At 42.3% G+C, this 27,508-nt stretch overlaps 1 long non-coding RNA gene across 1 annotated transcript; it reads left to right on the forward strand.

The window, feature by feature from the left end:
• LOC147347978 (uncharacterized) lies at window positions 1–26,328 on the forward strand. Its single transcript, XR_015150884.1, has 2 exons — window positions 1–356; window positions 26,074–26,328. It is a non-coding gene; the product is annotated as an uncharacterized LOC147347978 (long non-coding RNA).
• The last annotated feature ends 1,180 nt before the right edge of the window (window positions 26,329–27,508 follow it).

Here is a 27,508-nt window from a genome sequence, read left to right on the forward strand (position 1 = left end):
AGAAGACAGGAAAAAACACTCTGGTAAAGATTCTTAAGAACACTGAAATAACATTAGAATCCCTAGATCTACACGGGTAGATCTACCCTCTAAAAATGAGGCGGTGGAGGAGGTGAGGGTGGTTGAGACTGCTTGGATGCGTGTCGATGCTACTTACTTTTCTAGACTGTCTTTCCCCAGTCTCCATCTACCCCTATCTCCCTCACATTGTATCCCCAGTACTAGCTCTAATTCAGCCTTGCCTCCCCCCACCACAACAAGTGAAGCAATCTTGGGACTGAAGTTCTTATGTATTCCGTGTTAAGTCGCTCAGAGTGGGACACGACTGAAGTGACGCAGCAGCAGCAGCAGCTGTGGTAAGTACATACTACATTTCGTTTATCCATGTATCTGTTGATGGACATTGGACTGGTTCCACCTTTTGGCTATTATGAATAATGCTGTTATGAACTTGGGTATACAAATACTTGTTCAAATCCCAGTTTTCAATTATTTGGGCTATATGCCATAGAAATTGATCATATGGTCTGTGATTAGCTTATTTTTTTATCTTTTTTTTTTACGATTACCTGTTTGAGGAACCACCTACTGTTTTACACAGCAGCTGTAACATTTTACATTCCCACCAGCAATGCACAAGGGTTCCAATTTCTTCATATCCTCACCAACACTTGCTATTTTCAGTTTGCCTTTTTTAAAAAAATACTAGTCATTCCAAGGTGCATAAAGTGGTATGTCATTGTTTCAATTTGCATTTATTTCCCCACTGGTAAGTGATATTGAGCATCTTTTCTTGTGCTTATCGGCCATTTGTGTACTCTCTTTAGAGAAATGTCTATTTGACTGCTGCTGCTGCTAAGTCTCTCCGGTTGTGTCCGACTCTGTGCGACCCCATAGACAGCAGCCCACCAGGCTCCCCCGTCCCTGGGATTCTCCAGGCAAGAACACAGGAGTGGGTTGCCATTTCCTTGTCCAATGCATGGAAGTGAAAAGTGAAAGGGAAGTCGCTCAGTCGTGTTCGACTCTTCACGACCCCATGGACTGCAGCCTACCAGGCTCCTCCGTCCATGGGATTTTCCAGGCAAGAGTACTGGAGTGGGGTGCCATCGCCTTCTCCGATTTGACCTCTTTACCCACTTAAAAAATTTTTATCCATTTATTGGGCTGCGTTGACTCTTAGCTGTGTCATGCCAGATCCTTTTTTGCAACTCTCTGGATGTGGTGCTTGGGCTCAGTAGTTGCAGCTCCGGGGCTTAGCTGCTTCGAGGCCTGTGGGATCCCAGTTTCCCAAGCAGGGATTGAACTCACGTCCCCTGCACTGCAGGGCAGATTCTTAACCACTGGACCACCAGGGAAGTCCTCTTTGCCCACTTTTTTTTTTTTTTTTTTTTAATGCCAATATAAAGTGAAGCTTTATTCTTGATGATGTGGTCAGGTATCTTGGGTCAGATAACAAAGAGAAATATCCTTCTTTACCAATTTTTGAAATTATATTTTTTTCTTTTTTTTGTTTTTTTTATTATAATATATTAAAATTATATTTTTAATTGGAGGACTGCTCCCTTTTTAATCAGGTTGTTTCTATGTTGCTGAGTTGCAGACACTCTTTCTATATTCTGGATATTAATCTCTTATCAGATATAATGTGCAAATATTTTTCCCATTCCGTGACTTGCCTTTTCACTCTGTTGACAATTGTCCTTTAATACATGAAAGTTTTGATTTTTTATAAAGTACAATTTATCTACTTTTTTCTTTTGGTGTCATAACCAAGAAATCATTACCAAATCCGCTGTTATATAGTCTTTCCACTATGCTTTCTTCTATGAGTCTTGCAGTTTTAGCTCTTACATTTAGGTCATTGATCCATTTTGAGTTAATTTTTGCATGTGGTATAAGAAAAGGATCAAACTTCATTCTTCTGCAGGTGGATATCCAGTTTTCCTCTTCTACCCTTCTGTTTCAGCTTTTTATATTTAACTCTGGCTTATTTTAAAATGATTTTTTGAAGTTTAATATTGATTAAAGGTCTAAATAAATTTTCTTCTCAAGTTATTATGCCATCTTCCAAAGCAATATCCTTGCCCTCCTCAGCCATTATTTTGTAAGAGTTTTACTGAGATGTAATTCACCTACCATAAAACCTACCCACTTAAAGTGTACAATTCAATAGTTTTTAGTATATTCACAGAGTTGTACAACTATTATCACAATTTTAGAATATTTTCATCACCCCAAAAAGAAACTGTGTATACTTTAGCAGTCACCCTCATCTTCCCCCAACCCCTGCCGTCCTAGGCAACCACTAACTATCTCTATAGACTTGACTATTCTGGATATTTCATTATTATTTCATAATAAAGAATATGTTGGGTTTTTAGATAACTGACTTATTTCACTTAGCATAATGTTTTCAAGGGTCATCCATATTGTAGCTTGTATAAATATCTCACTCCTTTTTAAGAATAATTATTTTATTTATTATTGTTCATTTTTGACTGCACCGGATCTTAGTTGTGGCATGTGGGATCTAGCTCCCTGACCAGGGATGGAGCCTAGGCCCCCTGCATTGGGAGCACAGAGTCTTAGCCACTGGACCACAGGGATGTCCCTCAAAACTTTATTCCTTTTTATAGCCAAATAATATTCCATTGTAAAGATACACCACATTTCATTTATCCATTCATCAGTTGATAAGATATGTAGGTTGTTTCCATTTTTTGGTGTGCTGTGAACATTTGTGTATAAGTTTTGTGTGGACATGTGTTTCAGGTTTTTTTGAGTATATACCCAGGAAAGGAATTGCTAGGTCAAATGCTAACTCTATATTTAACCTTCTGAAGAACTGCCAGACTGTTTTCTAAAGACGGTACACCATTTTACATTCCCACAGTGTTATTTCTCCACATCCTAGCTGACATTTATTATTACTTTTATTATTATAGACCTGCTAATGGATGCAAAGTGGTATCTCATCGTGGTTTTTATTTTCTTGATGGCCAATAATGTTAACTATCTTTCCATGTGCTTATCGGTCATTTGTACATTTTCTTTTACCCAACTATTTTTTATGTCTTCTTTATCATATCTATCTATTCTGTTCTTTTTAACTATCTATCCTCTCACCTGGAGAAGGAAGTGACAACACACTCCAATGTTCTTGCCTGGAAAATCCCAGGGATAGGGGAGCCTGGTGGGCTGCTGTCTACGGGGTCGCACAGAGTCAGACACGACTGAAGCGACTTAGCAGCAGCAGCAGCATCCTCTCACCAGAACCATACCTCTCTTTCTTATCCTATATGTTTTAATATCTGGTGGACTATTCTCTGAACTCCACCCTCCTTCCATTTCCTTTACTTTTTCTGAATTGTGTTGGGTATTTTCTCTTATTAATTTATGGGGAGAACTTTAGAAACTGACACATTACCATGCTAACAAAAGAGACAACTTTCTTAACAACCATTCTTTATATATTTCCTTAAAGTATTCTGATGCCATTCATATGTGCTCTAAACATCTATGGTGATTTATACCAGAAATAGCATATGTGCAATTTGTGACTTTAATGAAATATTATTCCAATAGCTTTAGAAAAGCAATTGACACAAATGAAGTGTGTTAACTTGAGTCAAGTGATACCAAGAGATAATGCCTGATTTGAAGAAAGAGGTTTCCTTGAAATATTTCTCCTTGTTGTCCCTTAGCAAAGGAAGACTTAGTAAGCTAGTCTCTTTGCATAAATTTCAATTCTCCAGCATTTGATTAAGCATGACAATTGGGATTCTCCATGGAAACAGTGGAGCAAGATGCTACACCTTCCCAAAAGCATAAAAATAATGCTCTCTTATTTGTTGCCTGGCAACAATACTCCTTGCACTTATTCACAGGGAAATTTATTTTTGTTGATTGGTATAACTTTGGCAGGGAAAGGAAAGGAAAAAAATAGTTATTTCAAGACTCAAACACTGAGAGGACAGTTTAACCTTTCCCTTCTTTTAAAGACCCGTGTGAGGTCTTCATAACTTTAAATAACATAAAAGGCATATACCATGCAAAAGCATAAAGCATAAAAATATAAAGGCAGAGTGAGCATGATCAGAAAGGAGCCTTCATTAAGAATCTTTGAGGGGCTTCCCTGGTGGTACAGTGCATTAGGATTTACCTGCCAGTTTGATGCCTGGTCCAGGAAGATCCCACACACCCAGGGCAACTAAGGCATGCACCACAACTTAAGCCCGCACGCCCCGGAGCCCAGCAATCAGGGAAGCCACGGCAATGAGAAGCGTGCACCACTAGAGTGGCCCTGACTCGCGTAACTAGAGAAGGCCCACACGCAGCAACAAAGACTCAGTGCAACCAGAAACTAATTAATTACAAAAAGAAAAAAAGAATCTTTGAGGACAAGAGGTCTTTGATTAAGGGACACACTAGATGAAGCCCTGGAGGTTCTCAAGCGGCGTGGGTTCAAACTGCACTTCTAAGGCTTATTGACAATGGGGCTCAGTCTCAATTTCAGTTACCTCCCATCCAGTTGGTCCCGGTGGTACATAGTAATTTTGTTCATGACTCTTTCTTCCCTCCCCATCCTCACTATGGCTTATCATGGAAGAGTTAGGCTGAGCAAAAAGTTTTGACCTTACATTTTTATACTACTTTAATATAATTGAAAAAAACTCCCAGTGAAAGATATGAAAGAATTAGTTAGAGGGAAGCTGATGAAGATGATGTGGAAACTGTAAGGTTCGACACTCCCAGATATTCCCTGGCCCAGGCAATGTCTATATTAAGTGTATCTAAAATACACAGAGAAGGGCTGGAAGCACAGACACCAAAATGAATGAGAGTTACAAATAGAAAGTGGAATCTGAAAGAATCCTGACCTTCTTCTTAATATCTTTCTGTACTGTTTGAATCTTTTGCATTGAATGTATATTCAGTTCAGTTCAATTCAGGCGCTCAGTTGTGTCTGACTCTTTGCGACCCCATGAACCGCAGCACGCCAGGCCTCCCTGTCCATCACCAACTCCTGGAGTTCACTCAAACTCACGTCCATCGAGTTGGTGATGCCATCCAGCCATCTCATCCTCTGTCGTCCCCTTCTCCTCCTGTCCTCAATCTTTCCCAGCATCACGGTCTTTTCAAATGACTGAGCTCTTCTCATTAGGTGGCCAAAATATTGGAGTTTCAGCTTCAACATCAGTCTTTCCAATAAACACCCAGGACTGATCTCCTTCAGGATGGACTGGTTGGATCTCCTTGCAGTCCAAGGGACTCTCAAGAGTCTTCTCCAACACCACAGTTCAAAAGCATCAATTCTTCGGCACTCAGCCTTCTTCACAGTCCAACTCTCACATCCATACATGACCACTGGAAAAACCATAGCCTTGACTAGACGAACCTTTGTTGGCAAAGTAATGTCTCTGCTTTTTAATATGCTGTCTAGGCTGGTCATAACTTTCCTTCCAAGGAGTCTTTTAATTCCATGGCTGCAATCACCATCTGCAGCAATCTTGGAGCCCAGAAAAATAAAGTCTCTCACTGTTTCCACTGTTTCCCCATCTATTTGCCATGAAGTGATGGGACCGGATGCCATGATCTTCGTTTTCTGAATGTTGAGCTTTAAGCCAACTTTTTCACTCTCCTCTTTCACTTTCATCAAGAGGCTCTTTAGTTCTTCTTCACTTCTGCCATAAGGGTGGTGTCATCTGCATATCTGAGTATATTACTTCCCCCCAAACCAATGAAGTTATTTTCCACACAAAAAGGAAAAAGAATCCTACTGACCTCCACTTTTTCATCAACTGGTACCCCCGAATTCCCCAACTTCAGTTCTTCACTATGTCTTCCCCACTTTTTAGCTTCAGTCAGTCCGTGAAAACAACCAAGTGTCAAAGAATCAACATGAGAGAACCTCCCTGGTGGTCCAGTGGTTAAGACTCTGTGCTTCCACTGCAGGGGGCCCAGGGTTCAATCCCTGCTTGCGGAACTAAGATCCCACAAGTCACGTGGTGCAGCCAGAAAGAAAAAAGTAAAAGAAGGAAAAAAAAAAGAAAAGAGTTCTGCTCTGATTCCAGTTCCAGCCCTTCACCTCTCTGTTAGGACCTCAGCCTCCAACCTGCAAAGGGAAGGGCTGGTCTAACTAGGAATTAGGAAGTTATATACTTAGAGAAGCCAAGGAGGGACAAATGACAGGAACCAATGGGGCTGTGCTGGACCCAGGAGCCTGCCCAGCCTCAGGGAGGTACCACTGCAGGCCCCAAGGGGCCAGCTTTTCCGATTTCTCCAGAGACTGGAGATCAGGTTTTTATATGAAATCTCCTGATTTTTTAATATTAGCAAATATATTTTAAAACATTTTGGCAATTCCTTGCAGGCCAAATCAAGCTCACCTATGACTCCATCTGGCATGTGGTGAGCTGACTCTTGAGTCAGAAGCTCTTTAAGGCTCCTTGTTTCATGCTCAGTCCACTTGGGCGCCATCTAGTGATGGTGACCGTCACAGTTCCCGCGAAAAGGACTTTTTTTTTTTTGGCTACACAGCATGGCATGCAGGATCCTAGTTCCCTGACCAGGGATCAAACCCACTCCCCCTGCAGTGAAAGCACAGAGCCTTAACCACAGGACCACCAGGGAAGTCCTGAAAAACCTTTTAAAACATTGGTTAGAAGATAATTTATTTGTATGCCCTCAAAATTAATTTTTCTATATGACTTCTTAAATGGGCTCTCAGGTATAATTAGAATATAATCAGATAGATCAAGATGGTACACGACTTACACTTCTTGGGGAACAGAGGATTACGCAAGTGAAGAACATTTACTTACCACATTCCAGGCGCTGTTCTGTTTTAAAGTATTTTATTTAATCCTCCCCATAATCCTATGAATTAAGTACTACTACTACCCTGATTTTCCAGTGGAGACAGTGAAGCCTAGAGAGATTGTGTAAGTTACATGAAATCACACCCCCACTTACTGGTGGAGCTGGGATTAGAAAGCAAGCAGCCTTAGTCAAGAGGGTGTGTGCTTCTAGACAGAAGCTAGATTACCTTTCCAATAGTCACTTCAGCTGCAGATGACAAAACCTAAAGCAAAAACAAGGCATGGCGGGGGTAGGAGGATTTCTGGCTATGGAAATATCTGGAGCTCAAACAACGGCATCTCTCCCTGCTCCCCCACGCAGTTCTGCCTTCTTCTGGTTTGTCTAATCTCAAGAAGACACAGGACAAACACGGTACTTTCCAGCTCCACAAAGCAATGGGGAAACAGTGGCTATTTAGCGAAAGGTCCTGGGGATAAAAAGGCTTATGTTTTGGAAAAAAAAAAAACTAGATCCTTACCTAACACCACATACAAAGATGAACTCCGACAGACTAAAGACCTACATGTGAAGATAAACATAAATATTTAAAATGAGAAAATGTGAGAGACTATCTTAAGAAGGACTTCAATGAAACTCAAAAGCACACGCCATAGGAAAAAACTGATAAAACTGATGATCTACTTATGTTCAACAAAGAAGACCACAGAAAAAGCTAACAGACAAATAACAAGAATAGAAGACAACTGTAATGTCTAAACCGATGGGTGAATAATATCTGGGATGTGCAAGAGACTCCTGTAAATCAACAAGAAGAAGACATGGAATCCCGCAGGAAAATGAGCAATGTATAGGAGACAAAGCAAAAAGGCTAACAAGCCTGTGCTGGATAATAAAGCTCACTAGGAACTAGAGAAATGGGAAACAGCACTGAGAATTCACTTTACATTTTTTTAGACTGGCAAAAATTAGAAAGATGGGTAATGCCACATGTTGGCTGGGACTGGGGGCACAGGGTCCTGCAGGCCCTGCTGGCAGGAGGGGTACAGATGTTCTGGAGAAGAGTCAGGCACTTTTTAGTGACATAAGAATATACACACCTTGAAAGTGAAAGTGTTAGTCACTTAGTCGTGTCCAACTCTTTGTGACCCTGTGGACTATAACCCACCAGGCTGCTTTATCCGTGGGATTCTCCAGGCAAGAATACTGGAGTGGGTTGCCATTTCCTCCTCCAGGGGATCTTCCTGACCCAGGGATGGAACCCAGGTCCCCTGCATTTCAGGCAGATTCTTTACCATCTGAGTCACCAGAGAAGCCATACACACACCCTGGGCTACAGCATATATCCCCAGTTATATCCCAAAGGAATTTTCATCCTGGCCCAGATGGAAACCAGGATGAGAGTATTTATCACAGTCGAGTTTGTGCTCACGGGTAGCTGGACATTCAAGCTTGTGGGAGTGAAAACACAAAACACAGTCAAGGACTTCCCTGGTGGTCCACTGGCTAAGACTCCGTGCTCCCAATGCAGGGGCCCAGGTTCAAGCCGTGGTCAGGAAACTAGATCCTTCATGCCGTGACTAAAGATCCTACAGCCACAACTAAGGATCCTGCCTGCTGCAACAAAGATCAAAGATCCTAGGTGCTACAACCAAGACCCAGCACAGCCAAATAAATAAATATACTAGAACACACACACAGCAGAGGCCCACCCAGCTGACCCAGGGCAGAAAGCGAGAGAGACCCACAGGGCAGGAGAAGTGCTATCAGGTTACCCTTGCTGTGGTGACTGCTGGAAAGAGGGTGCAAAGGGGGAAACCAGGACAGCAGGAGCGGGCAGCCACCATCTGCGGTTCCCAGACTGAGTAAACTGAGGTCCCCTTGTTTCCACCTCTGAATATGAACTCGGAGCTATGGATTTTTAAAACTCTTACTTACTTATTTATATTTGTGTTTGTATAACATGGCTTGTAGGATATTAGTTCCCCAACCAGGGACTGAACCTGGGTCCCTGCCCATGAAAGCGTGAGTCCTAACCACTGGATCGCCAGTGAATTCCCTAAACCTTTTATTTTATTTAAAAAAAAAAAACAAAAATGGACCAAGGAGCTCTATCCCCCTGCATGGAGAACCCACACATGGGAATGATATATAATATCTGCACCACAGAGGCTCCCTCTTGGACAAGCTTCCAATTGAATTCCTAGGTGGTAATTGAATTCCTAGAATGCTTAGGCCCCTGGAGCAAGGGCCTGGGCTATGATGATCCTGCTCTTTAGTGACATTGGCTCTACCTTCCTTGTGTTTCTGGATGTATAAATGAAAAGCATGAACTTGTCTGAGTTTGAATCAGCTCCACCCTTCACTAGCTGTGACCTCTCTGTGCCTGAGACATCGAGTCTCTAAGACAAAGATCAAAACACAACCTACATCATAGGTTTTTTGGTGAAGAGTCATGAGTTGCTGGTGCTGTAAGTATTTAAACAGTTCCTGGCACCAGGTAAGGGCTATAAAAAAAAAAATACTGGCCATTGTATCAAGACCACTTGGGATTTCTGCTTCTTGGTCCAGATTAAGCCAGATCTATTCTATATCTGCCAACACCAGCTATCTCTGGTACTAATCTACTTCCATGTTTCGCAAACATGCAGTTCAGTCGAGCCAGCCTCCTTGGATGAGAGGGAAAACTAGTGTGCAGCCAGCTCCTGAGGATTTAACAATGCCAGAATCTGTTGCCTTTTTCAAATTCCCCCCAGGACAACATGTAATAAACACTATTCTTAATAGTATTCCTTTTTTAAAAATGGGGAAACTGATGAAACAAAGAATGACATAATGAAACTCAAAGCATTCCCTGACATAAATCATTCCAATGTTTTCTTGGGTGAGTCTCCCAAGGCAATAGAAATAAAAGCAAAAATAAATAAATGGGACCTAATCAAACGTATATGCTTTTGCACAGGAAAAGAAACTACTAAAAAAATGAAAAGAAAGCCTACAGAGTGGGAGAAAATATCTGCAAATGATGCAACCAACAAGGGCTGAATACCCAAAATATACAAACAGCTCACACAACTTAACAGCAAAAAAACACAACCCAATCAAATACACGGGCAGAAGACTTAAAAATTTCTCAAAAGAAAACATACAGATAGTCAACAGGCACATGAAAAGACAATCCACATCACTAATTATTAGAGACATGCAAATCAAAACTAAAATTCTCACATCAGTCAGAATGGCCATCGTTAAAAAGTCTACAAATAATAAATGCTAGAGAGAATGTGGGAAAAAGGGAGCCCACCTACACTGTTGATGGGAATGTAAGTTGGTGCAGCTACTACAGAACAGAGTATGGAGGGGCCTCAGAACGCTAGAATTACCATATGATCCAGCAGTCCCACTCCTGGGCATATATCCAGACAAAACTATCATCTGAAAAGATACACACAACCCTATGTTCATAGCAACACTGTTTACAACAGTCAAGAGATGGAAGCAACCTAAATGTCATCAACAGATGAATGGATAAAGAAGATGTGGTACACACATACAAGGGAATACTACTCGGCCGTAAAAAAGAATGAAACGATGCCATTTGCAGCGACATGGATGCAACTAAAGACGATCACACTAAGTGAAGTCAGATAAAGACAAATGCCATATGATATCACTTGCATGTGGAATCTAAAACATGGCACAAATGAAACTATCTATGAAACAAAAACAGACCCACAGACATAGAGAACAGACTTACGGTTGCCAAGGGCGAGCGGGTGGGGAAGAATGGATTGAGAGTTTGGGGTTGGCAGATGCAAACAGTTATATACAGGATGGATAAACAACAAGGTCCTACTGGATAGCACAGGGAACTCTATTCATGTCCTGGGATAAACCACATGGAAAAGAATATATGTATATACATGGCCATGAATGTCTCTGAAGCTACTGGCTTTCCAATATCTGAACCCACCATCGCCAGGACTACCATAAAAGGAAATCAAATGATGGGCTTACTGAGACACCAAAAGCATTATTTTCCATTTCCAAAGTTGCACTTGTTCCAGTCTGTGCTGAGTGGGGAGGAAAAACTAGCATTAACCTCTTCATTAGTCAATCCTCCCCCACCAGCCTGATTCAGCCCCCTAAACAATAGACATAATTACACTGAACAATTCTATTTGTTTCCATGTCTAGACACAGAGCTTGCATTTGAAAACAAAACAGACCAGGAAAAGGAAAGCACCCTGCTGTTTTTTAATTCTTTGTGTCAAACTTTTTCTCTGCTTGGATGCCTTTCTTGTGATCAGGAGATATATATTCAGAGTATCAGGCGTTTTAAAAAACAAAACAAAACAAAACCTTTTTATAGAGGGATTAGTATTAATTTAGGATAAAACAATATATTTAAACAGCCTCTCGTCTGAGTAGAAACAAGTCATTTTAAACCTTAGAAGATTCAGAAAATGATGAATGGGGACTTTCCTGGTGGTCCAGTGGTAAGACGCCACAGTCCCAACGCAGGGGGCCTGGGTTCGATCCCTGGTCAGGAAAGTAGATTCCACATGCTGCAACAAAGATTTGGTGTAGCCAAATACAAAAAAGAGAGAGAAAAAACCACTGGTTACCAATGAGTAGAGGGAAGGGGGTGGGATAAGATACAGAGAGGTGATTAAGAGGTAGAAACTACTATGTATAAAATAAATAAAGCTTCAACAATTTATTGTATGGCACAAGAATATAACCAGTATTTTTATAATAACTATAAACGGAGCATAACCTTTAAAAATTGGGAATCGCTATGTTGCACACCTGAAACTTATTTAATCAGATCAGATCAGATCAGTCGCTCAGTCATGTCTGACTCTTTGTGACCCCAGGAATCGCAGCACGCCAGGCCTCCCTGTTTATCACCAACTCCCAGAGTTCACCGAGACTCATGTCCATCGAGTCAGTGATGCCATCCAGCCATCTCATCCTCTGTCGTCCCCTTCTCCTCTTGCCCCCAATCCCTCCCAGCATCAGAGTCTTTCCCAATGAGTCAACTTTTCGCATGAGATGGCCAAAGTACTGGAGTTTCAGCTTTAGCATCATTCCTTCCAAAGAAATCCCAGGGCTGATCTCCTTCAGATTGGACTGGCTGGATCTCCTTGCAGTCCAAGGGACTCTCAAGGGTCTTCTCCAACACCACAGTTCAAAAGCATCAATTCTTCAGCACTCAGCCTTCTTCACAGTCCAACTCTCACATCCATACATGACCACAGGAAAAACCATAGCCTTGACTAAATGGACCTTTGTTGGCAAAATAATGTCTCTGCTTTTGAATATGCTATCTAGGTTGGTCATAACTTTCCTTCCAAGGAGTAAGCGTCTTTTAATTTCATGGCTGCAGTCACCATCTGTAGTGATTTTGGAGCCCCCCAAAATAAAGTCTGACACTGTTTCCACTGTTTCCCCATCTATTTCCCATGAAGTGATGGGACCAGATGCCATGATCTTCGTTTTCTGAATGTTGAGCTTTAAGCCAACTTTTTCACTCTCCACTTTCACTTTCATCAAGAGGCTTTTGAGTTCCTCTTCACTTTCTGCCATAAGGGTGGTGTCATATGCATATCTGAGGTTATTGATATTTCTCCTGGCAATCTTGATTCCAGCTTGTGTTTCTTCCAGTCCAGATAGAAGCAAGGTCTGATGCTGTAAAGAGCAATATTGCATAGGAACCTGGAATGTCAGGTCCATGAATCAAGGCAAATTGGAAGTGGTCAAACAAGAGATGGCAAGAGTGAATGTCGACATTCTAGGAATCAGCGAACTGAAATGGACTGGAATGGGTGAATTTAACTCAGATGACCATTATATCTACTACTGCAGGCAAGAATCCCTCAGAAGAAATGGAGTGGCCATCATGGTCAACAAAAGAGTCCAAAATGCAGTACTTGGATGCAATCTCAAAAACGACAGAATGATCTCTGTTCGTTTCCAGGGCAAACCATTCAATACCACAGTAATCCAAGTCTATGCCCCAACAGGTAACGCTGAAGAAGCTGAAGTTGAACGGTTCTATGAAGACCTACAAGACCTTTTAGAACTAACACCCAAAAAAGATGTCCTTTTCATTATGGGGGACTGGAATGCAAAAGTAGGAAGTCAACAAACACCTGGAATAACAGGCAAATTTGGCCTTGGAATACGGAATGAAGCAGAGCAAAGACTAATAGAGTTTTGCCAAGAAAATGCACTGGTCATAACAAACATCCTCTTTCAACAACACAAGAGAAGACTCTATACATGGACATCATCAGATGGTCAACACCAAAATCAGACTGATTATATCCTTTGCAGCCAAAGATGGAGAAGCTCTATACAGTCAGCAAAAACAAGACCAGGAGCTGACTGTGGCTCAGACCATGAACTCCTTATTGCCAAATTCAGACTTAAATTGAAGAAAGTAGGGAAAACCACTAGACCATTCAGGTATGACCTAAATCAAATCCCTTATGGTTATACAGTGGAAGTGAGAAATAGATTTAAGGGCCTAGATCTGATAGAGTGCCTGATGAACTATGGAATGAGGTTAATGACATTGTACAGGAGACAGGGATCAAGACCATTCCCATGGAAAAGAAATGCAAAAAAGCAAAATGGCTGTCTGGGGAGGCCTTACAAATAGCTGTGAAAAGAAGAGAAGTGAAAAGCAAAGGAGAAAAGGAAAGATATAAACATCTGAATGCAGAGTTCCAAAGAATAACAAGAAGAGATAAGAAAGCCTTCTTCAGTGATCAATGCAAAGAAATAGAGGAAGACAACAGAATGGGAAAGACTAGGGATCTCTTTAAGAAAAGAGATACCAAAGGAACATTTCATGCAAAGATGGGCTCGATAAAGGACAGAAATGGTATGGACCTAACAGAAGCAGAAGATATTAAGAAGAGCTGGCAAGAATACACAGAAGAACTGTACAAAAAAGATCTTCATGACCCAGATAATCACGATGGTGTGATCACTCACCTAGAGCCAGATATCCTGGAATACGAAGTCAAGTGGGCCTTAGAAAGCATCACTATGAACAAAGCTAGTGGAGGTGATGGAATTTCAGTTGAGCTATTCCAAATCCTGAAAGATGATGCTGTGAAAGTGCTGCACTCAATATGCCAGCAAATTTGGAAAACTCAGCAGTGGCCACAGGACTGGAAAAGGTCACTTTTCATTCCAATCCCAAAGAAAGGCAATGCCTAGGAATGCTCAAACTACCGCACAGTTGCACTCATCTCACACGCTAGTAAAGTAATGCTCAAAATTCTCCAAGCCAGGCTTCAGCAATACGTGAACCGTGAACTTCCTGATGTTCAAGCTGGTTTTAGAAAAGGCAGAGGAACCAGAGATCAAGTTGCCAACATCCGCTGGATCATTGAAAAAGGAAGAGCATTCCAGAAAAGCATCTATTTCTGCTTTATTGACTATGCCAAAGCCTTTGACTGTGTGGATCACAATAAACTGTGGAAAATTCTGAAAGAGATGGGAATACCAGACCACCTGATATGCCTCTTGAGAAATTTGTATGCAGGTCAGGAAGCAACAGTTAGAAGAGAAATTTGTATGCAGGTCAGGAAGCAACAGTTAGAACTGGACATGGAACAACAGACTGGTTCCAATAGGAAAGGGAGTTCGTCAAGGCTGTATATTGTCACCCTGCTTATTTAACTTATTTAATACTGTACATCAACGATGCCTGGGGGAACTCCCTGGCAGGCTAGTGGTTAGGATTCCACACCTTCACTGCTGTGGCCCGAGGTTCAATCCTGGCCAAGGAACTAAAACCCCACAAGTCTCAAGGCACAGTCAATGATCTTTTTTATTAAATTAAATCAAAAACAACTATGTCTCAATAAAAAAATTTTTTAAGAAAAAGAAATGGAGGCCTAGATGAAAACAGCAGTTGTTATATTTGCCACAAACAAGGGCAACCATGGGACTGGTTGGGACTGTGCTTTTGACCTTCTCATCGCCTCCTTCAGTCACTGACTGGGTTCCTTTATTTCTGCATGAACTCTGACCCCTCCCATTGACCTGTTCCTTTTCATTTCCTAATATCATCAATTACCCAGCTTCCTTCTTACCCTGGGTCAGGGTGACAGTCCAGTTCACCTGGTGACTTCACATAGCTAAGCTCAGCCGCCGTCCTTTTCATTGCTAACCTCTGGGTAAAGCCAAAGGCTTATGTCATTTCTGTATTGTGGATATGAATTACTATCTGAAGATAAACCTGAGTTTTATGATCAGGAAACAAACATTGTTTTTAATCCTACAAACCAGAAATGGGTCAGCCCTCAGTATCTTTCCACACCTTGCTGGTTTCTCACTTTTTATTTTCTCTCAAAATAAACAGAAACAAACCAGCAGGGAACGCTCACAGTGGTTAGCCTGACTGCTGTCTCACTGAAACTAACCTGTCAATCTTCCCCTCTCTTTTCCCTGCTTTAAAACCCTCTGCCTTCTATAATATCCTTCTGGGGACAAAGTCCTTCAGGGTGTCCAGTGTCCAGTACAAACAGAGCCTTGACACACACTGGACGCTGAAAATGCTTTGAATCAAGAATGGTAGGGACATGAAATGCAAATCGAAAGCACAGTGAGATAGCACCTCACACCTGTCAGAATGGCTATCATCAAAAAGACCATAAATAACACAAGTTGGCGAGGATGTGAAGAGCTGAAATTCTTGTACGCTGTTGGTGGCAATGCAAATTGGTGCACCCACTGTGGAAAATAGCATGGAAGTTCCTCAAAAAGCTAACAATAGAACCACCATTATGATCCAGCAAAATTGCACTCCTGGGTGTATATCCGAAAAAAGTGAAAACACTAATTCGAAAAGACATATGCACCCCAATGTTCATAGCAACATTACAGCCAAGATATGAAAGCAAGCTAAGTGTTCATGACAAAATGTAATGGATAAAGATGATTTGGTGTATATATATAATATACATGATATATAATATAAATTACATTTATAAAATTATATATTAAATACAATTAATTAAACATTATATTATAATATAAATTATATATGCACATTATGTATATATTATATATATACAATAGAATATGACCCAGCCATAAAGAAGAATGAAATTCTGTCATCTGCAACAATATGAATGGATCCAGAGTGCATTATTCTAAGTGAAATAAGTCAGACAAAGACATATACTGTATGTTATCACTTATGTATGGAATCTAAAAAATAAACAAACTAATGAATATAACAAAACAGAAACAGACTCACAGATATGGAGAACAAACTGGTGGCTACCAGTGGGGAGGGGAGAGAGGCGAGATAGGGGCTGGAAATTAAGAGATACAAGCTAAGATGGATAAAATAAATAAGCCACGAGAATATACTGTATACCACAGGGAACATAGCCAATTCGTTTATAGTAACTTTCAATGGAGTATAATCTATTAAAATTTTAGATCACTATGTTGTCAACACCTGAAACTAATATAGTATTGTGAATCAGTGAAGCCCCTCAGTTGTGTCCAACTCTTTGTGACCCCATGGACTGGGGCCTGTCAGGCTCCTTCGTCCACGGGATTTTCCAGGCAAGAATACTGGAGTGGGTTACCCTTTCCCTCTCCAGGGGATCTTCCCAACCCAGGGATCAAACCTGGGTCTCCCACATTGCAGGCAGACTCCTTACCTTCTGAGCCACTAGGGAAATCATTGTAAACCAACTATACTTCAATTAAAAAAACATTTCCTAATGGTAGGGACATGAAATAAAGCAAGTCTTGTCTGTTTGCAAGTGCACAGGACAAGCTACAGAGAGAGCTGGGTCTGATTTTCCAGCATTTGCTGCAACTGAATGAAGTTCCACTGCTACAGTCACCACAGGAATTAAATAGTAGCCAAGAGCCAGAACAATCAAAGTTACCCAGCAGGAGAAAATACCTTGATTTACCTGCATGTGCCTGACTTACTATAGCAACAGCACTGTCTTGGCCTCCTTGTACACTAAGTCCCTAGGAAGGAACCTTCAAGCTGCAAACTTTCAAAGATGCAAACTTGCATCTGGTTTCAGCAAGGAACCAGAACCCCTGCCAGTAACATCAGGCATGAGTGAAACTGCAGCCTGATGATCCTTCAGCCCTACCATCTCCCACCTCCTCTCCCTCCCCCAGGCAGTAACTCTTCTTGCCTGCTCACTTGATGCCAGCCCCTGTATGCCAGGTATTACAGTGTCTTACTGTACTTTTCAAGATATTGTACTATAAGGTTAAAAATGTTTTATTTTTTGTGTGTCTGTTTCTTTTATGTATTTTTGTGTGAAAAGTATTGTAAACCTATTACAAGTATAGTACTGTATAGTCAGCTGTGTTAGCTGGGTACCTAGGTTATCTTTGTTGGACTTATGAATGCTTTCTTCGAATGGAATCCATTCATATGTAGGGGACTTACTGTACCGCCCAAGCAAAAGGACTCATGGTCCTATTGTTCTTCCCCCTGTTTTATTGATAAACGAAAAGGTAGAGGTAGAAGGCATACTCCAGGTTGGCAAAGCTCTGAGACCAAACCATCTGGATAGAGGAGGAGAGACAGGAGGGAGAGACATGAAGTTGGCATGCACCAGTGTCTCTGGAGATTCAGAGAGAAACAAGTCACAGAAGAGACATTTCTACAGAAAGACAGTGGCTAATTCTTTCAACAAATACAGACTCAAAGACCAGAGTGACAGGTCACAGCCAGACTCACTACAGTTACTTGTGTCTATCATTCAGCCAAACTCTTGAAATTCACATTGGAACTGGACCCACAACGTTTAAACCTGACACTCCAAAGGGAGGTATTATCTTGGTCAGATCACACATCCTCAAAGCAACTGGTCTTAAAATGCTGAATCTAAACATACAACAGTATAACTTGTGCTGGGGTGCCACCTAGTGGTCAGCAGTAAATTTATGTTTCCAAGTTAGCTAAGCTGGAATCACAGAGAAGGCAATGGCACCCCACTCCAGTTCTCTTGCCTGGAGAATCCCATGGATGGAGGAGCCTGGTGGGCTGCAGTCCATGGGGTCGCTAAGAGTCGGACACGACTGAGCAACTTCACTTTCACTTTTCACTTTCATACACTGGAGAAGGAAATGGCAACCCACTCCAGTGTTCTTGCCTGGAGAATCCCTGGGACGGGGGAGCCTGGTGGGCTGCCATCTATGGGGTCGCGCAGAGTCAGACACAACTGAAGTGACTTAGTAGCAGCAGCAAGCTGGAATCAAGATTGCCCAGAGAAATATCAATAACCTCAGATATGCAGATGACACCACCGTTATGGCAGAAAGTGAAGAGGAACTCAAAAGCCTCTTGATGAAAGTGAAAGTGGAGAGTGAAAAAGTTGGCTTAAAGCTCAACATTCAGAAAACGAAGATCATGGCATCCGGTCCCATCACTTCATGGGAAATAGATGGGGAAACAGTAGAAACAGTGTCAGACTTTATTTTGGGGGGCTCCAAAATCACTGCAGATGGTGATTGCAGCCATGAAATTAAAAGACGCTTACTCCTTGGAAGGAAAGTTATGACCAACTTAGATAGCATATTCAAAAGCAGAGACATTACTTTGCCAACAAAGATCCGACTAGTCAAGGCCATGGTTTTTCCAGTGGTCATGTATGGATGTGAGAGTTGTACTGTGAAGAAAGCTGAGAGCCGAAGAATGGATGCTTTTGAACTGTGGTGTTGGAGAAGACTCTTGAGAGTCCCTTGGACTGCCAGGAGATCCAACCAATCCATTCTGAAGGAGATCAGTCCTGGGTGTTCTTTGGAAGGATTGGTGCTGAAGCTGAAACACCTTGGCCTCCTGATGCGAAGAGTTGACTCATTGGGAAAGACTCTGATGCTGGGAGGGATTGGGGGCAGAAGGAGAAGGGGACGACAGAGGATGAGATGGTTGGATGGCATCACTGACTCGATGGACGTGAGTCTGAGTGAACTCCAGGAGTTGGTGATGGACAGGGAGGCCTGGCGTGCTGCGATTCATGGGCTCGAAAAGAGCCGGACACGACTGAGCGACTGAACTGAACTGAAGAGGCAAGCGAAGTTGCTTTAGTCACGTCCAACCCTTTGCAACCCTATGGACTGTAGCCTGCCAGATTCCTCTGCCCACGGGGTTCTCCAGGCAAGAATACTGGAAGAGGTTGCCATGCCCTCCTCCAAGGGATCTTCCTGCCCAGGGACTGAACCCACGTCCTTTACGTCTCCTGCACTGGCAGGCGGGTTCTTTACCACTAGCACCACCTCGGAAGCCCGGGATGTAGGTATACACACCTGTCCCAAAGGTCTAAACTCACTCCGTCCAATACATCTGTAATGAGAGCCACAGATGTGGGAGGTGTATGGAGAGTTGGGGACCAGGTTCAAGGCCAGTTCTGAGGTTTAGTGTGATAAGGTCTTGGAATGGGTGCAGCAGTGGCTGCATAGGCTGCATAGACACGGGCATAGGTTCCTCAAGAATGGACGGTGAAACCGGAAGGCCTGTGCCCAGGCCGCTGATCAGGTCTAAGGATCTGGTGAATGATCCCCGAGACTACGAGGCACTGAGCCTTGTCCTGCATCCACAGCTCTGAGTTCAGGGATGTCACGGACAAGGCTGTGTTTACTGAGGTTCGGCAGGGTGATGACCAGTCACGTGGAGGGTGCCCCACAGTGAAACCCCATAGGATTTAGCTGCTGTGTTGGTGAGAGTCACCTGGCCTAGCACGTCCCAGGCTGATACACACACACAGAGGTCTAGGCCCAGGAGGGCCCGCTGACTTCCCGGAGGCTGAATGTGACCCTGGATACCCAGACGTTCCCATCTGCTCCTCACTCCACCTCCAGTGCACACATCTACGGTGAGATTATTTAGGGTCTGAAGCTTGCACTTCTCTTCATCGCACAGAATGCCGCTGATCAACTGGTTTTCTGACTGCTCAGTTCCTTCTGAATCCCCCAGGTAGATAAAACACGTTGGGTTTACCCAGTGGATGACTGGGCTTGGCTTTCCTTCCCTTGGCACCAATTACTAACATTCATCAGTGCAGCCAGCAAACCCCAGGGAGGAAATGAGGCTGTCCACAGCCTCCTCCCCATCACAGCCTCCTCCCCATCACAGCCTCCTCCCCATCACAGAAGGTCCAGGGACATTTAAAACAGTTGTTTACAGACTTCCTTGGTAGTGCGGTGGCTAGGACTCCTAGCTCCCAGTGCAGGGGGCCCAGGTTCGATCCCTGGTCAAGGAACTAGATCCCACACACTGGAACGAAGAGTCTTCATGTCACAGCTAAAGATCTCACACGATGCAAGAAAGATTGAATATCCCCAGTGCCACAGCTAGGACCAGGTGCAGCCAAAGAAATAAATATTTTAAATTAATCAATTACAAAATAAAACAGTTGCTTAATGTTACCTCTTAATTGGCAATGGCCGAGCAGTCCTAAACACAAAGAATATGAAACAATTCATAACAGGGATTTACAGGTACTGACCTACCTAATAAACTGGGCATTCCTGAAGGAGGTTGACTGGAGTGACAGACAGCAGTTCTGGAAAGAAAAATGACCATGAGAGAGAAGTCTTGTTTAATTTACCTAAAGAGTATCCGCATTTGGCTTTTCTTCCATCGGCCCCTTCTATTGACAAATTGTGTCTGCACAGCTACTGTGCAATGGAAGACAAGGTTCACGTGTAAAGATGTTAGTTGTGAGACTGGGTGAAATACCAGAAAATCAGAAAATATCTCAACGATCATTGTGAAGCATTAACTAGATAAATCAGGACACACTTACACCATGGAATACTAAGTAACTGTTGAGGAAAAGGTAGAGAAAACAACAAAAGGACAAAAATACATGAGAAAGAACAGTTTTTAAAACACTAGACGAGCATGTGTGCTAAGTTGCTTCAGTCATGTTCGACTCTTTGCAACCCACCAGGCTCCTCTGTCCATGGAATTCTCCAGGCAAGAATACTGGGATGAGTTGCCATGCCCTCCTCCAGAGGATCTTCCCAAACCGGGAATCAAACCATCCGACCCTCCCCTGACTGTATGACTTTGGAAGATGAACGCATTTGGAGTAAGTGGCTGAGTCTCTACTTCAGACATGTTCACGTTTTACATATTTTTAAAGGTGGGGGAATGTATGATTCTCAGGAACTTAAGAAACTGATTACCAGGGGTAAGTGGTTGGAAAAGGGTAAAAAGAGAGGACTGGGGAATGGGGCAGTGCAAGTGAGGCGAGGCCTACCTTCTCTGAGGGTGGCTTCTTGTTCTAGAATCATGGTAACGTGGGTTGGGAGGAACTGAGAATGACTCGTAAAGGCCACAGGGCTTCTTTTGAATATGATGAAAATGTTCTGGAATTAGACTGCAGGGGTGATCGCACAACTTTGTGAATATATTAAAAATCACCAAACCGTGCACTTTAAATAGATGAATTGTGGGACTTCCCTGGTGGTCCAGTGGCTAAGACTCCGTGCTCCCAATGGAGGGGGCTTGGGTTCCATTCCTGGTCAGGGAACTAGATCCTACATGCCCTAGCTAAGGGTTCACATGCCTCAGATAAAGATCCCATGGGCTGCAATGAAGATCGAACATCCTGCATGCTATAACTAAGACCCAATGCAGTCAGATAAATAAAAATAAATATTTTAAAAAATAATAAAATAAATAAATAGATGAGTTGTATGGTACATAAATTATATATCAGTATAGCTACTTTAAAAAAAAGAAGCAAAGATAAGCAAAGAAACTGATGAACATAAAGGTGTATTTAAAACACATACACACAAAAAAATTAAATAAATAAAACACATACACAATGACAACAGCCAAACTGGGGATTAAGAACACAGTTCTGCTTAACACTTCTGCTTCATACCAGTGCGTGCTTAGTTCCTAAGTCGTGTCTGACTCTTTTTGACCCTATGGACCGTGGCCCTCCAGGCTCCTCTGTCCATAGGATTCTCCAGGCAAGAATACTGGAGTGGGTTGCCATTTCCTCTTCCAGGGGATCTTCCCAACCCAGGGATTGAATTAGCGTCTCCTGCATTGGCAAGCAGGTTCTTTACCATTGAGCCACCGTAGAAGTATAATAATGGACAATCATTAGGGCTATGTGCTCCCACGGGCACACGTGGAATAATTTTTATTTCAGGCATATGAAGGCATGCAGTTGATTAAAACATACTGAACATATAAAAAATGAATTCTGAATAATTTTTTAGAAAAGAAATAGCCATAGAGATTGTCAGGACATCAAGTGACTCCTTGGAAAATTGATAATTATAGGGAAAGAACTAAGTATTCCTCCTGCCTTTCTGATATACACTGAATTTCAGTGTAACCGAATATCTCTGTGGACAAGGGAAAGGTTGTCAGTGAGGAAGAATTCTAGCCAGGGCTAGGACCAGGGAAAGGCGAGGGAGATCCTAGCGTGTGAAATCTATGGATTCTAGTTAAGAGATGCAGGAGCGTCAAAATTTGAAAATTGTTTCAACTATTAGCGAAATAACTGATTAACACAGCGGTCTCTAGCGCTTCTGAAATCATTAGGGAAAAGGCTGACAGGAAATGTATAAAGATCAGACAGGCACTATACAAACCCAAGGAACAATCTTTTTCTTAATTTTTTTGGCCATGCTGCAAGGCTTGTAAGATCTTATTTCCCTGACCTCGAATCAAACCCAGGCCCTTGACAGTAAGTTTGGAGTCCTAATGGCTGGACTGCCAAGGAACTCCCTAGGATCAGTTCTTTTTTTTTTTTTTTAATTTTTTTAAATTTATTTTTTAATTGGACAAAAATTGCTTTACAATGTTGTGTTGGTCTCTGCTGTACAACACAAATCAGCCATAATTATACATATACCCCCCTCTCTCTTGAGCCTCCCTCTCCCCCTCCCACCCTCTAGGTCACCACAGACTGGGTAGGATCAGTCAGATTCTACCACACTGGGTAGGGTCAATGTCAACGTCTCTCACACAGACACACACACACACACACACAAACGGGATAGCAGGACTTCACTGCTTACCCGGTGATTAAGACTCTGCACTTCCAATGCAGAGGATGCAGGTTCGATCCCTAGTCAGGGAACTAAGATCCCACATGCCACACAGTATGGCCAAAAGCTAGACTAAACTAAACTAAACTAAAATACACATTAAAAAAAAATGAGAGACTTCCCTGGTGGTAGCAGTTAAGAATCCACCTGCCAAGGCAGGGGACATGGATTGGATCCCTGTTCCAAGATGATTCCACATACTGTGGGGTAACTAAGTCCAGGCACCACAACTGCTGAGCCCACGCCCTAGGGCCATGCTCCACAAGAAAAGCCACCACAGTAAGAAGCCTGTGCACCGCAACTAGGGAGTAGCCCCCAGACACTGCAACTGTAGAAAGCCCACATGCAGCAACGCAGACCCAGAGCAGCCCAAAGTAAATACAATTCTTTTAAATGAGATAGCAAATATCATACACCTCCAGACAGTGATGCAGAAAGTGCACAGCACCACCCAGTAAGGATTCTCAAGGGAAAAAAAAAATTGAACCATAATATAATCAAGCCTTTAAAACTGATCTCGGGCCAGCTACCAGGGAAGATGGCTCAGTGGTAAAGAATCCACCTGCCAGGGCAGGTGACACAGGACCAGTCCTTGAACTGGGAAGATCCCACATGCCCCGGAGCAACTAAGCCCATGCACCACCATTGAGCCTGTGCTACAGAGCTCAGGAGCCACAACTACTGAACCCCAAGTGCCCTAGAGCCCACAGTCCACAAGAGAAGCCACTGCAACGTCACATCAGTCGTGTACGACTCTTTGTGACCCCTTGGACGGTAGTCCACCAGGCTCCTCTGTCCACGGGATTCTCTGGGCAAGAATACTGGAGAGGGTTGCCATGCCCTCCTCCAGGGGATCTTCTGGACCCAAGGACTGAAACAGCGCCTTTTACATCTCCTGCATTGGCAGGTGGGCTTGCTACCATTAGCAGCACCTGGAAAGCCCCAGTGAGAAGCCTGCACACCACAATTAGAGAGTAGCCCCCACTCGCCACAACCAGAGAGAAGCCTGAGTAGCAATGAAGGCCCAGCACAGCCAAAACTAAATAAATAAAAATTACAAAATTACAAAACTGACCTCTAGGGCACAGGAAATACTGAGCATAAAGGAAGCAATACACCAGATCTCAAAGGAAGGATCTTATATTGGACTTTAATTTCATCAACCAGTCAATGAAAGAAAAAATAAAAGGGGAGGAAACTGCTCTAGATTAAGAGAAACGTAAGACTTAAAAGACTTATAAGAAACACAAGAGACATAACCAAATAAAAGGGATCTTGTTTGATCCTGATTTTAAACAGAAATTATATAAAGAGCATTTTTATACAATAGAGGAAATTTGAGTACAGCTTGGTAATTGAATATTAAGGCATTATTTGAAATTTTGTTAGATGGGATAATGGCATTGTGGTTAGGCAAGAAAGTATTTGGATATTCCTTTCGAGGTTGCATACTGAAGTGTTTAGAAGTGAATGGGTATGATGTCTGGGTCTTGCTTTAAAACATTCCAGCAGCAAAACATCAGAAGAGGAAAAGAGTAGACAAAACAAGTCCATGATGAGATGAAGCTGGGGGTGAACACACAGAATTTGTTACATTTTCAGCAAAATCCCATCTTACAGTGTGCAGCCTAGAGAAAGTCTCATAACCGTGCACACGGGCAAGGGTGGGCTCTGTGGCTATGTTTGTACTTTTTTGGTTGCACCTTTTGGGTTAGCCAAAAGGTTCAATCGGGTTTTCCCAATAAAATGAAAATTGGAAATGACTTAAGAGTCTTGTCCATAAGAGACAAATCTGCTAACGGGATGAGCCAGTCCTGTCAGCAGGCATTCCCTCCTCCTCCTACTTAATAAAACCCCGGTTTTATTGATCCCCCACATCAGTGTCTTGTGGATGCATCGCAATGAACCCAAGGCACGCATTGGACTCTCTTTGTCCAGTAATTGATCCAGTGGTGGGCAGGCAACCGACCTGACCAAGGAGAATTAAGGGAAGAGTTTGGTGAGCGCTTCTGGGGACAATTCACTACTGCACTGATTCGGAGACACATTCTTTCATTTCTGAAATTGGCAGGCTTCTCACAATCAATCTGTCAGAGGACTGCTGTGGTATATGAGCCATTCCCCACATGTGTGCAAACTTGATCCAAAAGCCTACTGGTTTGTGACATCTTCTGGTAAGATCCAGAGAATGTCAGAACTAAAACCTACAGAATGGGGCTCCTTAAGATAACTGGTGATTCTTTGAGGAGGCTGCTGTCCTGCCAGTGTTCCTGGGAGCACAGAGAGAGGTGTCTTGGGGAAGAAGACAGACGGGGAAGGCACTGAATTGAAAAGCAATTTAAAGTGGAACTCTGGTGGGAAGATGTTCTGAAAATGCCATAACTAATTTAGATCATTTCTATTTTCTTGTTTTGTATGCTCAAGAGTAACATACAATATTTTTAAATTTTATGTTTTTGTCTCAAAGAGGTATTTTAGAAGCACCAAATAAAAATTCTAAGGGATACGAAAGCATTAAGTCAGTTTAATTGTTGGCACTCTTTATTTTTAATAGTAAATTGATAGCATCTTGGGTTTGATGAAACGTGGTACCTACTTGTTAGAGAATAAAGCTAGAAAAGGAAAATGCTTTGCCCTCTTTGTCTGCTTCCTGCTTTGGGTACCAAGACAGGCAAGAGTACGATGCTCAGACTTACGGCAGCTATCTTGGGACCGCAAGAGGAAGACAGACAGAATCCCAGGGACGCCAAATAGCATCTTGACATTGTGAGTCACTGACCTACCACTGAAACAGTCTACCTACAGATTACTCATCAGTGAGATAATTAATGCCTTTTCCTGTGTTTTAATTTTTTTTTTTTAATTTTGGCCACGCTGGATAGCATGCATGATCCTAGTTCCCTGACCACACCACCTGCAGTCCGTCTGCAGTGGAAGCATGCAGTCTGAACCTCAGGACCACCAGGAAAGCCCTTTATCATTTATGAGACTTTTATGTAGGGATCATACCACCAAACTATACCTAAGTGATAATGATTTGGTGGAATACTGAACGGTAGTTAAAATAAACTGTACATGTTGTTTAATATAAGTATATATTACATGTTTATGATATACTTTGTATAAATATTATATATTATGAATACATATTTTTTGCAGGTTTGATCCCTGGATCCAGAAGATCCTCTGGAAGAGGGCATGGCAACCCACTCCAGTATTCTTGCCTAGAGAATCCATGGACAGAGGAGCCTGCTGTGCTGCAGTCCATGGGGTCGCAAAGAGTTGGGCACGACTGAGTGAACTGAACTGATGAATATATATTTAAATCTTAAAAAATGCAGTGTTGGGCTAAAATAGTTTCAGAATGGCCCTATCAGTGTGATGTTTATATAAAGTTTAATGAATGAAAATAAATGTTTTTTATGTGTATATTATGTTTTAAACATGGACTTCAGGAAAACATACCATCTTTAGAGCAGTGGCTACCTCTGGGAAGAGAGTAAGGGAAATAAAATCAGGAAGGGAATATAAACTGGACTCATCTATACCAGTGATGATTTTCAAAAGAAAATGTGGCGAACATTGACACTGGTCAAATCTGAGTGGTAAATAAACATCATAACATATTCTGTACTTCCCTATGTTCTAAAATCTCTCATCATCATGATCAAATTTTAATTACTCGATTTTTCCATATTTATAGTTGCAATAATTTCCAGAATTCATGTTTCAGAGAGTAATAAAAATATGTTTAATATATTTTTTCTTCACTTGTAAATTGGAAATATCCTCAAGGAGAAGAAACCACTGAGTCACTAAAAAAAATTTCTACCTTGGCAGTTTGATACAGAATCAGATGTTGGTAATGTTTGTACAACTTTGTGAATATACTAAAAACCATGAAATTGCACATTTTATTGGGTTGGCCAAAAAGTTTGTTCAGTTAATAATGCATTGTTCAATAAGGGTCTTGGTGAAAATAAAAATGTGCCTTTTTTACTTAAAACTAAGCGAACTTTTTGGCCAATCCAATAAAAGGGTGGATTGAATGGTATGTGCTTATATCTCAGTTTTAAAAATTAGGTGCCAAAAAAACCCCAAACCAATGACCTCTTATTTTTCATGCTTCTGGGGGTTGACTGAGCAGTTTTTCTGCTTCATATGATGGGAGCTAGGATCACTCACCTGACTGCATTGATCTGGCAGCTGGTTTGAGTTGGAAGGTTCAAGAAGGCTTCATTGTTATGTCAGGAACCTTGGTGCTGGCTGTCAGTTGGGGCACCTTGAATATCCTTCCCATAGTCTTTAGCAGGACAGCCTTGCAGGATGGCAGGTGAGTACAAGAGCGGAAAAGTGAATGCTGCCATGCCTTTCAAGGGCTAGAACCAAAATTGGCTCAGGATCACTTCTGCATTCAGTTGGTTCAAGCACGTCACAGCTCATCTTCAAAGCAGGGGGAAGAGCAGCACGTGTCTATGGGGATGGGAGGAACTGTTGGCAACCATCCTAGGAGACAGGCTTCCACAAGTGGTGAAGACCACAGAGGTTTGAGGCGCTGTGGGTACACAGCCATACCATCACTAGCTGGACGTGA

This window comes from Bos grunniens, chromosome 22, assembly GCF_055505025.1.
Source record: "Bos grunniens cultivar Pamir isolate PY7600 chromosome 22, Bosgru_T2T1.0, whole genome shotgun sequence".
In the NCBI taxonomy this organism is placed as follows: Eukaryota; Metazoa; Chordata; class Mammalia; order Artiodactyla; family Bovidae; genus Bos; species Bos grunniens.